This window comes from Musca autumnalis, unplaced genomic scaffold (genome assembly GCF_047663935.1).
Source record: "Musca autumnalis isolate F117 unplaced genomic scaffold, ASM4766393v1 scaffold_1, whole genome shotgun sequence".
Classification (NCBI taxonomy): Eukaryota; Metazoa; Arthropoda; class Insecta; order Diptera; family Muscidae; genus Musca; species Musca autumnalis.
The window spans coordinates 268194946-268210279 of NW_027411644.1; the positions used below are offsets into that span (position 1 = coordinate 268194946).

Genomic DNA, 15334 nt, shown 5'->3' on the forward strand with positions numbered 1-15334 from the left:
AATTTCTCCAACAACTTTCATTTCTCCAACAAAACAAACAAATCATAAATTTTTATACTCTGTCATTTTTTCAGAATTCTTTTGTTACACACTCACAAATTCCATCAAACATTTCCTAAATTCAATTTTAAAGCCACATTTGAAGAACTCATCATCAATACCATTCATTCATTCATTGGCTACGACACCACAAATTGCATGGCATGATTTAAGCCTCTTCATTTCATCACACCTCTCGACCACAATTGCTCATGTAACTCCTTGTCATAACCCTGACAATATTTCATTTCATTTAATAATTTTTTCCTCACAAATCTTCAGTTGCAGGGTATAAAAATGCTAGCTAGCTTTGCCATTGCCCTCAGCTGGCATTACTTTTCCCAGCAAGGCTGGAAAAGTTTCATTAAAGCCCACACATATTCATGAGACAATTTATTTCCTTCTTTTTTCTGTGCATTTTTATTCCCAATGTTATTTGTTTCCCCATTTCAAAATCTGTATTAAGATGAGCTGTCATATAAATTACATCTTTTCCTTTCCCCCGGTTAACAATTTTCTTTTCTCGCCATCATCTTTGAATTTCTGTCCTCTGTCATTTTCATTTTCTATCTTTCATTCCACAACGAAAACCGACATGTCATTATCTCTTTGATTATGATATTCAGAAATAAACTTAAAAAAATTTTATGTAATTTTTATGTGTTTTAATTTTTGAAAAGTAGCGTGAAAGTATTGATGTACTTTATGAAATCAAGGTTGTAATTTCAATAGATTTCAAATGAATTGATATGGGGGATAAAGTTAAATCGTTTCCTCGGAGACCAAATACATATGTATATAGGAATATAATAAATAAAAGGGACTTAAAGTTCCGCTGAGGCACACTATTTACGTTCTCGAACGTAATGGAAAAAATTCAATTCAAACCAAGCAAGCAACGGCTTATGTAGAAAAATAGGCCAAGCGGACAAAACAATACTCTACACAATTATAACACAACTTAATCCACCGCACAACAAAATCTATTTATTGTAATATAAAGAAGAGATATATCCTCAGCCTGTGTAAATTGAAATTTTCATCTATGGTCAGATCGAATACCGGCTTTATACCCTCCACCATAGTGGAGGATATATTAAGTTTGTTTTTTTCTGTTTGTAACGCACTGAAATAATCATTTGCGATCAGGGTAAAATTCGGTAAAAATAACATGTGTCGATCTATGCATGTCCATCCTCCGTCTGTGGTAATCACTCTAGCATCCACACAAATGGAGATAGGACGCTGAAATTTTGGGAAGATGCGTCTTTTGTTTGCAGGCAAGGTCAAGTTCAATGGTGGGCTACGTCTGTCCACGTTTTTGTATATACCCCATATAACGGTACCATCCGATTTCAGGTATTTTGAAATTTTAGCCACATTTTCAAACCGAATTAGCTTTAATTTGCCATTTAAGGTTCCCAGTTATCAAAAAACGTATGTATATTCCAAAAATTATGGGCATGTTTGTGTATAGCCACCGAATGACGGTTTCTCCCGATTTTCGGTATTTTGAGAATTTTAGCTACAAGTTTTAACCGAACTAGCAGTAAACTCACATTTGAGGCTCTCAATGGTCATAGAACTTCTCCACCAAAAATCGTCAACATAGATTCTTTTTATACCCTCAGCATTTATTCTAACGAGGGTATATACACTTTCATACGGGCAAAATGTGGCTCATCGAAATAATGGTTTTAGGCCCCAAGTATTTTTGGACGAAATGTGTTTCAGACAATTTGGAGTCGATTGGGCAATGTCCGTCCGTCTGTCTGGCTGGCTGGAGCGCACGATAACTCTCGAACGGATCAACCGATTCGGTCCAATTTTTGGCTTTCGTAATATTTTGTCAAAACTTAGTTCAAGTTCGAAGATGGGTTATATCGGCCCACTCCTTCCGGTACCTCCCCCACAAAAGTTCGAACATGTTCGGAAAATTTGTACGTACGATAACTCCTGAAGGAAACAACCGATTTGGTCCATATTTTGCAAATCGTGAAATGTCTACCTGACTTAGATGAGATTCCAATATGGACTCAATCGGTCCACTGCTTCGGGTACCTCCCACACAAAATTTCGGATAAGTACAGTTCAGGACCTGCTCCCGAATCGCTTTGATTTTTGTTTTAGCAACTTGTATTTACTGCCCCCCATACGACGGTACAAGTGGCATTAGGGGCAAGTCCATACTTCCAGGGAAAATAGCCTGAAAGATGCAAGAGCCCCTATGACACCATATGAGGTGGTTGCAGCGCAAGATAACTTTCGAACGGATCTGCCGATTGGGTCCAAAATTTGGCCTAAGTAATATTTTGTCCAAACATAGTTTAAGTTCGAAGATAAGCTATATCGGTCCAATCGTTCATCCTTTGATTTTTGTTGAAGCAACTTGCATTCGCTGCCGCAATTACGGTGGTAAAAGTTTTTTCAGGGGCAAATCCACACTCCTTGAGCAAACAGTCCGAAGGGTGTAAAAACCCCCTTTGGCACCATATGTAGTGGAGATCCACTTCCATAATGGACAATATCGATCCATTCCTTTAAGTATTTCCTCCGTGGTCGTACAAGCATTGAAGATGAACCACGTACTGGACGTCCAACAGCAGCAACAACAACAGAAATTGTAGCCAAAGTGCATGATATGGTATTAAATGATCGACGAATAAAAGTGCGTGAAATTGCTAATATCATGGGCATCTCAAATGATCGAGTCCATTTAATTTTGCATGAAGAACTACAGATGAAAAAGCTTTCTGCAAGATGGGTGCCGCATTTGTTAACAGTCGATCAAAAACGCATAATAATGAACATTTCTCAAGCTTGTTTGGATCGTTTTAAGCGAAATAAAATGGATTTTAAGCGTCGTTTCATAACTGTTGATGAGACATGGATCCACCACTATACTCCAGAGACAAAAAACAATCCAAACAATGGACTGAAGCTGGAGGAAGTGCCCCAAAGAAGGCAAAAACAAATCAATCGGCTGGTAAGGTTATGGCAACGGTTTTTTGGGACTTCAAAGGTATTTTTATTGATCTGCAAAAGGGTAAAACAACAAATTCAGAGTACTTTTGCAACCTTTTGGATCAATTAAATGTACAAATTCGAGAAAAACGTCCTGGCTTACAACACAAAAAAAATAATTTTTCATCAAGACAACGCACCAGCGCACAAGAGTATTTTAACTATGGCTAAAATCAACGAACCACCCACCTTATTCTCCTGATTTAGCTCCCAGTGACTTTTACTTGTTCCCAAATCTAAAAAAAATCCTCGCTGGCAAGCGTTTTACCTCAAATGAAGATGCAATTACAGCACTATTTTGAAGACCTTGAGGAAAACTATTTTCATCAAGGGATAGAATTGCTAGAAAAGCGTTGGACTAAGCGCATTGAAGTTTCAGGAGATTATATTGAAAAATAAAAATATTTTTGAAAAACTAACTATTCTCTTTTATTGATACGCTAAGAAGTTTCCGAACCGCCCTCGTATACACAGGCTGAGGGTAAATCTCTGTCTGCCAAGCCGACTGATACTTTTTTACTTGTTTTGGTATAGCCTTCATATAACGGTACCTCCCAATTTTCAGTATTTTGAGAATTTTAGCTACAATTTTTAACCGAACTAGCTATTATTTGACATTTGAGGTTCTAGTAGCCACGAACCTCTCCACCAAACATCGTCAACATAGGTCCATGTTTTGGTATAGCCCACATATAACGGTACCTCCCGATTTTCGGTATTTTCTGGATTTTAGCTACAATCTTCAACCGAACTAGCTGTCATTTGACATTGGAGATTATCAGTGTTCACGAAACTTTGCCACTAATAATCGTTAACATGGGTCCATGGTTTGGTATAGCCCCCATAGGTTAGGTTAGGGGATGTGCAGCCACTAACTTGTGACTGCGCCACTCGGAGACCTTCCGGTCCATTGTGATCATCCAGTAGAAAAAAGAGGAAAATGCTGTAAAGAAAAGAGGAGATGGAAAAGAGAGGATAGGGGGAAGAAATAAAAAGAGGAAGTTCTTAAAAAAGTAAAGAACGAATAAGTTACAAGAAAGTTTAAGAGGGGTGGAATATTGTTAGAGAAGGAAAAAAGTTTTATTTTGATGGTAGGCAGAATATTTGAAACATAATTTACGTGTTCAGGTTGGGCTGTCCCAGCCACTTCAGATTTTTGATGATGTTGTAGATCAGAAAGTTAGACACGGTGGAAAGTGAACACCTACTAACCTATGCCGTCTACGAGCCAGGGCAGGGCAATGACACAGGATGTGCTGGATTGTCTTTAACTCCTCCTCATCCTCACAGAGTCTGCAGTAGTCAGTAACATCCTCATCCCATTTGATGGTAAGGGCCCTGATATAGCAGTGTCCAGTAATGACTCCCGTCGTTACTCTAACTTCAGCTTTACTCATGTTCAACAGAGAGTTCGTTCTTTTGACTGACAGAGACGGCCATATGGATCTTGCCACAATGCACCTAGGTTCATTCTGCCACAATTCATTGGCTCTTTCGTCAGAGAACTTTTAAATTTTTTGGAAGAAATGACAAATGGGTGGTTTGATAGAGTCAGCGATAGCAAGATCTGTAGACTGCGATCCTCGTCTAGCTAATTCACCTGCTCTTTCATTACCCAGATAGTCGCGGTGTCCTGGTACCCAGCATAGCCGGAAGCCATTAGTTAGCGTTCCCAAGGCCGATCTACACTTAAGGACGACATCGGATTTGATGGCTGTAAGAGCCGCTTGACTATCCACAAAGATAGTCACCGGTTCAAAGATTTCCGCATCCAAACTTTTTATTAATTCCGATGCCTTCCAAATCGCGAAGATTTCAGCCTGGAAGACACTACAGTTGCTCTCTAGCCTTTCACAGTAGACGCCAGCCTCGGTACCTTCCTCCATCTTGGAACCGTCTGTATAAAAAGCCAGACAGTCCAGAGGGGGGTTACTGCGGTTCCAGTCGTCTCTACTAGGTATAACGAAGTCTATATCGTCAAATCTCAGGACTGGTGATATATAGTCGCTCAGTTTTCCGCGTTGGTTCACATTTATACCTGATTCGTTCAGGATACATCCATGCTCATAAGCACAACCGCGAGAATCGCGGCAGCTCTTTGTACCTTGTCAAGCCTACTGGATGTTGATTTTTGGCGCAGTGAGTGCCACCAAACAAGAGAACCATAGGATAAGATGGGTCTAACCACGGTGTTATACAACCAGTGTATAATCGATGGGTTTAGACCCCAACTTTTCCCAATAGAATTCTTACATGAATAAAGTGCAATCAATCCTCTCTTCGCCCTTTCCTCAGCATCGCAATTGACAGTCCAGGATTATGCCAAGGTACTTTGCCTCGGGCGAGAGCTGAAGCTGCACTCCATCCAGTGTTGGTGGTACAAATACGCCGAGCTTACGCTTTCTCGTGAACATTACCAGTTCTGTCTTGGTTGGGTTTACTCCAAGGCCATTGGTCTTAGCCCAGCGCGATAGCGTCGAGAATGCTCCTTGCATAATCTCCGAAATGGTGGACGGAAACTTACCGGAAATCAGTAGTACAACGTCGTCCGCAACAACTTTTATACCAGTAACGGTGAGAGCACCCCTCCTTGGAGAATGCCTCTAGTTACTGTTTTCCTAATTTTTGTCTCCCCAATGCTGGAGTATATAATTCTGCTTTCTAGCATATAATTTAACCAGCAATTTAGAGGTTCAGGTGTGTTAGCTTTCTTAAGTGAGAGTTTTATGGACTCAAGTTCTACGTTGTTAAAAGCTCCTTCTATGTCCAGAAAGGCAGCCAAGGTAAAGTTTGAGTTTTCCATATTCCTCTCAATGAAGCCAACCACCTCATGCAAGGCAGACTCCACAGATTTGCCTTTGATATAGGCGTGTTGTGAGTTGCTTACAGAGGCGGTGTCTACATGGCTCCTTATCTCCAGATCGATCAGTCTTTCGAGACTCTTAAGGAGAGAGGATGATAAACTGATGGGTCTGTAGTCCTTTGGTGCAGAGTGACTAGGTTTTCCCCCTTTGGAATGTAATTAACTTTTACCTCTTTCCACAGATCCGGTACATACGATAGAGTCAAACACGCCCTATAGATCTCCTCCAGGATTTGATATAAACGTGGCGATGCAAATTGACATATAACGGTACCTCCCGATTTTCGATATTTTGAGAATTTTAGCGACAATTTTTCTCTGATCCAGCTGTAAATTGACATTTGAGGTTCTCAGTGTTCACGAAACTTTTCCACTCAAAATCGTCAAAATAGGTCTATGGTCACAAAATGTCTGTACAAAAAATCGTCAACACAGGTCCATGCTTTGGTATAGCCCCCATATAACGGTACTTCCAGGATTTCGATACTTTTAGGATGTTAGGTACAATTTTTAAGCTTACTAGCTCTACTTTGACATTTGAAATTCTCAGTGGTCACGAAACTTCTCCACGAAAAATCGTCAATATAGGTCCATGTTTTGGTATAGTCCCCATATAACGGTCCCTCCCGATTTTCGGTATTTTGAGGATTTTAACTATAATTTTTAACCAAATTATTGTTCCATTTTACTTCAATACAACTCGTAATGGAGGGTATAACAAGTTTGGCCTGGAGAACTTATCGCCGTTTTTACTTGTTATTTGATTTCAACGTTCGGGGAAGTATAGGTGAGAGCTGCCGAACGCGTGCACTGCGCAGTTGCGAATCATATTAACATCAACCGACAATTCATTGGATCTGAGAGAGAGAGTTTTGGAGAAAATGTGGAAATGTCTTGTATTAATAGGTAATGACGCTTTTTGCGGCAAATCAGTCTAGGCATCATCAAAAATACCCCTCAGTATAATATTGGCCACGTTTCTTGAGTATTTCAGTCATGTAAAAATTAACCCAAGTTTACGAAAAGTTGCTGAAGTACATAAGAGGACAGAGAAATGAAAAATACCAATCGGTTTAGATTTGAATATGGTTGGTTTACGTAGTGGCTTTAGTATTTAAGAAATACCGTAGTAAGTATTAAATTGGCATTTAAATCCAGCCTGATGAATTGAGAAATCGCAGAACGTTTCCAAGATATAATTCGGCTATCTCGGCGATATTTTGTAGAAACGGTCGCCCTAAAGCTATAAGTCGTCGTTGCATTTGTGGGCAGGAACAGAGGAGGTGCTCAAAAGTTTCCTCTCTTCTTCATTTCCGCAGCTGCGACAATGGTCGTTGTGTTGTAGATTTAAGCACTTTCCGTGGTTACCAATTGCCCAGTGACCGGTTAACACTGCAATAACTCTTGCCAGATTCCGACGATTTTTGGCTGATTAGGAACTTTATGCGTTTGGCGTTGTTTTGAGGCCATTTAGATTTTGATATTCGGCATGTTAGATAGTATTTGAAGATATTCCCTTTAACTACACCCATTGGTATTGCAATTGACGCCTAGCTAGTTCGTCCGCTTTTTCGTTCCCAACAAGTGCCCTATGGCCTGGGATCCAAGTGAGAGTTACTCTTGACATATGCCCTAGTTTAGCAAGTTCTTCTTTACAATCTTTCACTAGCTTTGATGTGACAGATTTTGATTTTAGTGCAAGGAGCGCCGCTAGACTGTCGACCAAAAATTCCTATTGGGTTTTGGTGTGTGGAGTTTTAAGAGCATAATACAAGCTTCCTTTGTGGTCGGTATCTCCGCCTGAAAAACCTTGTGGATGTAGATATATTTGCTTCATCTTGGAAGACACCAGAGCCGACTCCACAGTTCATCTTTGAGCCGTCTGTGTATACCTTGATGTCATGACCTGTCAGTGGTGATCCATTATTCCATCCTTTCAGGTTTGGTCCTTTCCAGGTTGATCAGCAACAAAAGGCTGATCAAGTGTCATTGTAGGAGCGCAGTAATCAGCAATAGTTGCTATTTCATTCCGTAGTTTGTGAAGCACGCACGCATGTCCGCAGGCTCTATCTCTCCACATTCCTAGAGCCCGCAGCATTGCCACATTACATGTTGCAATTGCTTTGATCTAGGATGACGCCTAGGTACTTGACGTGAATGGGAATTGCATATTTGGTCTTTGTAGTGAATAGCACCATCTTAGTTGGTTGGATTATATTATGATGCAAAAATAGGCTTGGGGAAACAAAACAATCTCCAAAACAACAGAAACAAAAAACCCAACCAATTTAGCGGATTAAAAATATCAACATTTTTGTCTGAAAATTGGTAACATTTTTAATATAGATATTATAGCGTTCTTCCTGGAAGGCTCGTACCGCCAACGTAAGACAAATTTGGAAGATTTCATCTTGCCACTAATGCCAATTATGTTAATGTACGTGGTTAGATAACAGAGTTATACGCTAATATATTCATAGAAACCCTATTCTAGGGCAGCTTTAGTCAGCGAGAGAAACTTAAGCTATAAGGAGGAGGTCCTCCTTAAAATTCCACTATAATATTTTGCTATGCGTATTAGTTTCGCGATATTTTAAATATATTTACTTGCACATAAAATATAGGTTGTACTCACAACAAAAAAATATTAATCAAATGTTTCGTCTTTTGGCCAATGGGTTGATCCACTGTGCAGTGGCGAGATTACTTCTCCCTGTGGAGTTCCTCTATTTACGTGCTTTGAAAGGCATGCTTTTTCCCAGTGAGGCAGTAATAACTCTACTTTGTAGCATGGTGGTTATCCAGCTACCAATGAATAATTGCACGCCGAAGTTATCTAGAGTTTGTTTTATTGCTGCGGTACTAACATTGTTGAAGGCGCCTTCTATATCCAGAAAAGCAGCCAAGGTGTATTGTTTATGTTCTAAGGATTTCTCAATAGTCCTAACGACTTCGTCTAGGACTATATCGGTCGAGCGCACTTTTATGTAAGCATGTTGCCTGGAAGATGTATTGTTTGAGTTGTCCATCTTTGCTCGAATATGCACGTCGATGAGTCTTTCGAGCATATTAAGTGAAAATGATGAAAGGCTTATGGGTGTGAAGTAGGGTGGGGCGATTTGTGTGGAAGCAAAAAAACCTTAATGAGCCCTTCGCGTTTCTGATTCCTGGGATTGAACTGAGCAAAAAAGTCCACTGGACCATATATCTACCGTGAAAATCGAGCCTCCCGATTTTGACTTTAAGTTTTTTATTGACGTTTTTTGGATATTTTGGCATATAACAGCCAAACCTTTGGGATTTTCGATCCAACACAAAGACAAACATTGTAGCTAAGACAGTAATTGAAAACTCTCTAATACATCGCAAAAGCATTGGAACGCTCCTTCAGGCAGTTTTGGCCTTAAGAATGTGCAAACTTTTCGGAAAATGTCGATAAATGACATTGTGCTACAAAATGTGACCCGAAAAATATTCAAGTGTTCTGATGCAAAATTATATCGTGTTGGGATCCATGGACAACGACAATGCCTTTATTTCGTTTGGGTCACTTCGATTTATTTTTTTATAACGGTAAAAGTAGTGAAAATCTGGGTTTCTTCCATTTTCAAATTTAAACGGGCATATCTTATTTTTTCCACAACGGATTTCTTTTGATCCTTCTTCCTTTTAAAGGGGTGAATAATGTCTTTTGAATAAGCTATTATTGTTTTAAATCGGTTAACAAATGTCTAAGTTATAGTGGTTTATGTCTGAAAACCCCCACAAAAAACCTATAAAGGAATTTCTCATAATTTTCAAAAATATAATGTTTTTTTGTTTTGTTCAATATTTATTTTGAAAATTATGAGAAATTCCTTTATAGGTTTTTTGTGGGGGTTTTCAGACAATAAAAAACTTAAAGTCAAAATCGGGAGGCTCGATTTTCATCGTAGACATATGGTCCAGTAGACTTTTTTGCTCAATTCAACCCCAGGAATCAGAAACGCGAAGGACCCATTAAGGTTTTCAAATCGCCCCGGCCTAGTGTGAAGTCTTTAGCATTTTCATAACTACGCTTTCCTGCTTTGGGTATGAAGACAACTTTGACCTGTCTCTAACTCGCTGCAACTTAGATAAGGGATATACAACTACTATAAATATACACTAGCCAAGGATTTATTATTGTCTCTGGCCCCGATGATTTGTAGGGAGAGAAGCTGTTTACAGCCCATGTGACTTTACTCGGACTTATTATCTTATAGACTTCAATGTTGTTTTTATCTATATTAAAATTGGATTGCTCTTCGCTGGTTCTATTCGAGCAGTCAGGGAAGTGCATCGTAAGAAGAATTTCAAGAGATTCGGCTGAGTTTTCAGACCATGTGCCGTCGTTTCTCTTTATATATGTAGGATTCGAGTACCCTTTTGCCATAACTTTGCTTTAGTCTGTTACTTGTTGGTTAGTGGGTATATGGCCTCCATGGTGCTCCTGGTTTGGTGGGGCTTCCCTTGAGTGGGCCATGTAGCAAGAGGCGATAAAGAATTGCTTACCATTGTCAAGTTCCACTCTTGCCACGGTGAAGTCCGCTGTACTATAGTATAGACATAGAAATGCGTTTATGTTATTATGGTATAATTAAATTTGAATTTCCGTTTATAATACAATTCTAAGTCGATATAACCATGAATGTCTGTCCGTCCGTCCGTTTGTTGAAATCAAGATACAGTTCGTAATTTTTAAGATAGAGCTTTGTAATTTGGTATAGAAGTTTTATTACTCCTAGAATATTTGGAATTGCAACTGGACTATATCGGTCGACGTTTTGATTAGCCCTCATAGAACGGTACCACCCGAATTTAGGTATTTTGAAGTTTCTAATCTCATTATCACACCGATATGCCTGGAATTTGGTACTTAATCTTCGTTGGTTGTATAAAACTTTCCCGCAGAAATTTTGTCGGTTAGGTCAACGCCTTCATATAGCCCCCATAGAACGGTACCTCCAGATATTCTTCATTTTGGAAGGTTGTGGACACACAAATCCACCGAAATGACTGAAATTTGGTAGTTAGTCTTTGCTTGTAGTATAAAACTTGCCATATGGAATTTGTCGGTATAGGTTTACACCTTCATATAGCCCCATAGATGGTACCTCCCGATTTTCGGTATTTAAAAGGTTGTGGCCACAATAATCCTTCGAAAAGACTGAAATTTGGTATTTTGTCTTCGTTTGGGAATAAAACTTACCATATGAAATTTGTCGGTATAGATCCATGCCTTCATATATCCCCCATAGAACGGTAGCTCCCGATTTCCGGTATTTTAAAGGTTGTGGCTACAATAATCCACCGAAATGAATGAAATTTCGTATTAAGCCTACGTTTTGAGTATAAAACTTTCCCCCAGAAATTTGTTAGTAGAGGTCCACGCCTTACTGTAGCCCCCACGGAACGGTATCACCCGATTTTCGGTATTTTGAAGGTTGTGGCTTCAATGTTCACCGAAAGTACTGAAATTTGGTAGTTATTCTTCGTATAAAACTTTCCCCCAGAAATTTGTCAGTGCAGGTCCACGCCTTCATATAGCCCCCGTAGAGGGGTACCTCCCGACTTTCGTAATTCTGAAGGTTGTGACCTCAATATCCCACCGAAATGGCTGAAATTTGTTATTTAGTCTTCCATGGGGTTATAAAATATTCCAGAAGAGAATTATCAGTATAGGTATATCCGCCATATAAGCATACCTCTTGATTTTCAGTATTTTTAAGGTTTTAGCCATATCGGAAATTTGGTATTTAGTCTTCTTTGAGTCCAAAAACTTTCCGTCAGAAATTTGTCGGTGTAGATCGACGTTTTGGTATAGCCCCCATAGAACGGTAGCTCCCAAATTTTGGTATGTTGAAGGTTAGCCACATTGTTTCACCGAAATTTATGAGATTTGGATTTAGTCTTGTTTATAAACAAAAGGAAACTAATTGTTCCATTTTAACTCAATACAACTCGGGTTGTAGATTATAACAAGTTCGGCCCGGCCGAATTTAACGCAGTTAAAAATTATTTTCTAATTTTAAGTACATTTATAAATAAAATACAGTAACTTAATTTTTTTAATTATTTTTTTTTAACTTTTCGGTAATTAAATTTTTTGACCACTGAGAAACTCATACCTCATACCAATCCTTAAAATATCTGAAATCGGGTGGTACCGCTATATGGTGGCTATACCAAACCCTTGACCTATGTCCAACATTTTTGGTAAGGAAGTTTCTGTACGCCTAGGAACACCAAATGCTAAATTACAGCCAATTCGGCCTAAAAATTAAGATAGAATCCTTAAAATACTTTAAATCGGGTGGCACCGCTATATGTGGACTATAAGAAAAAACGGACCCACATTGGTTTTGGTTTCATATTCATGTATTGTCATCCAAATCTGAAAAGTGTGCACAGTTTTAGTTCGATTGGTCAACTGCAACTGTGTGGAAAATGAGTAACTACCCAGCAAAATAAATTGAAAGTAGTGCAATGTGGACTAGTTCTGTCACGGCATGTTTTGATGCAGTTCAACTGGAGTCGTGAAAAAGGCACTCCAGTCCTCACATTTTAACCGCATTTGGATGCAATCCAAAGAATCACATCCACTTGTCACATTTTAACAACATCCGGATGCAGTTCAACGGAGTCGTGAAAAAGGCACTCCAATTCCTCACAATTTAACAGCATAAGCAAAAGAGATAAGCGTGTTAACATGTCCAAACATTTGTTAATACAAACTAAATAATATTTAATATTTAAATAATATTTAATTTGTGAACATTTTTCCGGCAACTCACCAGAAGAAAATTTCCAAATGGAGTGCTGTTGGAGTACGTGTCGAAATCTTAACTGGTGATGGGAAGACAACCCATTTAGCAAATGAAGCAAAAACAGTTCAGCTTGGAACAAATTTAAGCGGAGGAACACGCATGTTTGCGATTGAATTCAATGGAGAATTTTCATAATTTGTGTTAATGTAATAAAGTTCTTAATATTTTTGTTTTACACAAATAATAAATGCATTTTATTTGTTCTGGCATATTTTGTAATGGCTTGCACAATTTCCGCAGAATGCCTGTACCAAACACGTGCTTTGGACTGCCTCCTATTCTACCCCAAAGGGTTAGTTAAAATGCAATGCCAAAGGGTCAGTTAAAATGCAGTGCCAGAGGGTCAGTTAAAATGCAGTGCAAAAGGGTTAGTTAAAATGCAATGCCAAAGGGTCAGTTAAAATGCAGTGCCAAAGGGTTAGTTAAAATGCAGTGCTTTGGAGTGCATCTTTCAGTAGTCACGCTCTTGTAAAAATCATCAGTGAAAATGCATAATTTGATGCACATCCAGATCACTTGTACATATCATTTAACTGCATCTTTGGAGGCAAACATTTTGCTGGGTAGATTTGAACCAAAATCGGGTGGTACCGCTATATGGAGGCTAGAAGAAACAAGTAAAAAAGGATCAGTCGGCTTTGCGACAGAGATATACCCTAAGCCTATGTGAATTGAAACACTTTTTTCCCGAAAAAGTATGAACCGACAAAAATATGGGTTTGGATAGAAGCTCGAAAAGTTTTGCGGGGAAGGTATCGAAAGGAATGGACCGACATATTCCATTTTGAAAGTGGGTCTTATTTTGGGTGTCATTCCCCTCGATAGATATCGCGACCACCTGTCGTTTCAGTTGGTCACCATATAGTTCACAGGTTTTGGACCATTATATCAGGAAGCATGTACTTGCCTACGAAAAACATGATATCACTGCAAACAAGACCACTAGGTAACCTTTTTCAAGGGATCCTCGCACAGACCCTTAACCGCGTTGCTCTGTTTATAAGATATCGCGCATAATATTTTATCTAATATTTTAAAATTTTTATGGGGGAGGTGCCGGAAGGAGTGGATCTACCAGCACCACCATCGAATTTCATCTAATATTCGAAGAAATATTACGATATACAAAGTGTGGATCAACTCAGTATTTGGTTCGAGAGTTGTCGTGCTCTCAAGCCACTACATGGTGCCATAGAGGGTTTTTACACTTTTCGGGCTATTTCCTCAAGAAGTATGAACTTGCCCCCGAAAAAAACTTTTACCGTCGTAATTGAGGCAGCGAATGCTTCATCAAAAATCAAAGTGATTCCAGAGTTCTTAAGGTGAACTTATCCAAAATTTTGTGTGGGAGGTACCCGAAGGAGTAGACAAATATAGTCCATATTCGAACCTGATATATTTTTGGTAGATATATTGGGATGTGTAATTGTTGTGTATTGTTTTTGGTTGCATATTCCTGTAATGTCATCCAAATCTGAAAAGTGTGCAAAGTCTCAGTTCGATTGTTCAACTGCAACTGTGTTAAAAATGAAGATTTCAACTAATAGGACGCCAAAGCAAGTTAAATAAAGCGCTGTAAAAACGCATTTTATTTTTTGGCTTTTAAAACAAAAGAATACGAACGAAAACGTTGAAAAAAAGATGAAGAAAGACCCATCGTTTTGAACCGAAATTTGTTGATTGTTACCGAATGTCGCTGAAAACACAAGCATGTGATAGGAAAACGAAAATAGCCATACATGTAAAATCGCGTCGTACAGGAAAATACCAGTATGTTCCCAAAATGGTTTTTGACATTTTTTGAAAATTATTGTAATAATTATTGTTGACCTTTGGACTTTTATTATCTTCTTTTTAGTTTTGTTTGGCACGAAGTCATGTGAAAATTGAAAATTGTGTTTAAAATTTGTCTGTACTCGTATATACGGTGCGCCTTAAATAAGTTTAAATGAAAGGTTCTTACACCTGGGAAGTTTTTGCGGTTTCTGAGACAGCAATGTTCGTAGATGAGAAAAATCCAAAAGCAAGAAAAAATCGCTGGAGGGATTTTGGAATAAATCGCGGTCAAAGTTCAAATTTTTAGGTTTATTTTAGGTTTTCAAGATTTTGCTTGGAAGCGGTAAGCTGATTCGCATAGGGACTGAAGGAAATGTTGTAGCAGTGAAAAGCGTCTGCAACATTTTCTTTAGTCCTATTTCGAAAGGACTTGCCGTTTCCAAGAAAAATCCTGAAAACCTAAAATAAATCTAAAAATGTGAACTTTGACCGCGATTTATTCCGAAATCCCTCCAGCGATATTTTGTTGCTTTTGGATTTTTCTCATCTATGAACATTGCTGTCTCAGAATCCGCAAAAACTTTCCAGGTGTAAGTGGATTTCACGTAAAGTTAGTCAAGGTGCACCTTTTATGACATTGTTCTGTAAGAAGACGATAGAGTCATGCATTGTCCCAATTTGAACTTCTATATCTCAAAAATGGTAAGACTTACGGAAATAACATTAAGGTCAATCTTGTAGAGAATTTTCACTGCTATAACATTTGCTCTAATCCCATTTCGAT

General features: G+C 38.7%; 1 protein-coding gene across 1 annotated transcript in view; it reads right to left on the reverse strand.

Moving 5' to 3' along the window:
- The window catches only part of LOC141389530 (uncharacterized), a 1388168-nt gene that overhangs the window by 103868 nt on the left and 1268966 nt on the right, over positions 1-15334 (reverse strand). The gene's annotated exons all lie outside the window — the stretch shown is intronic.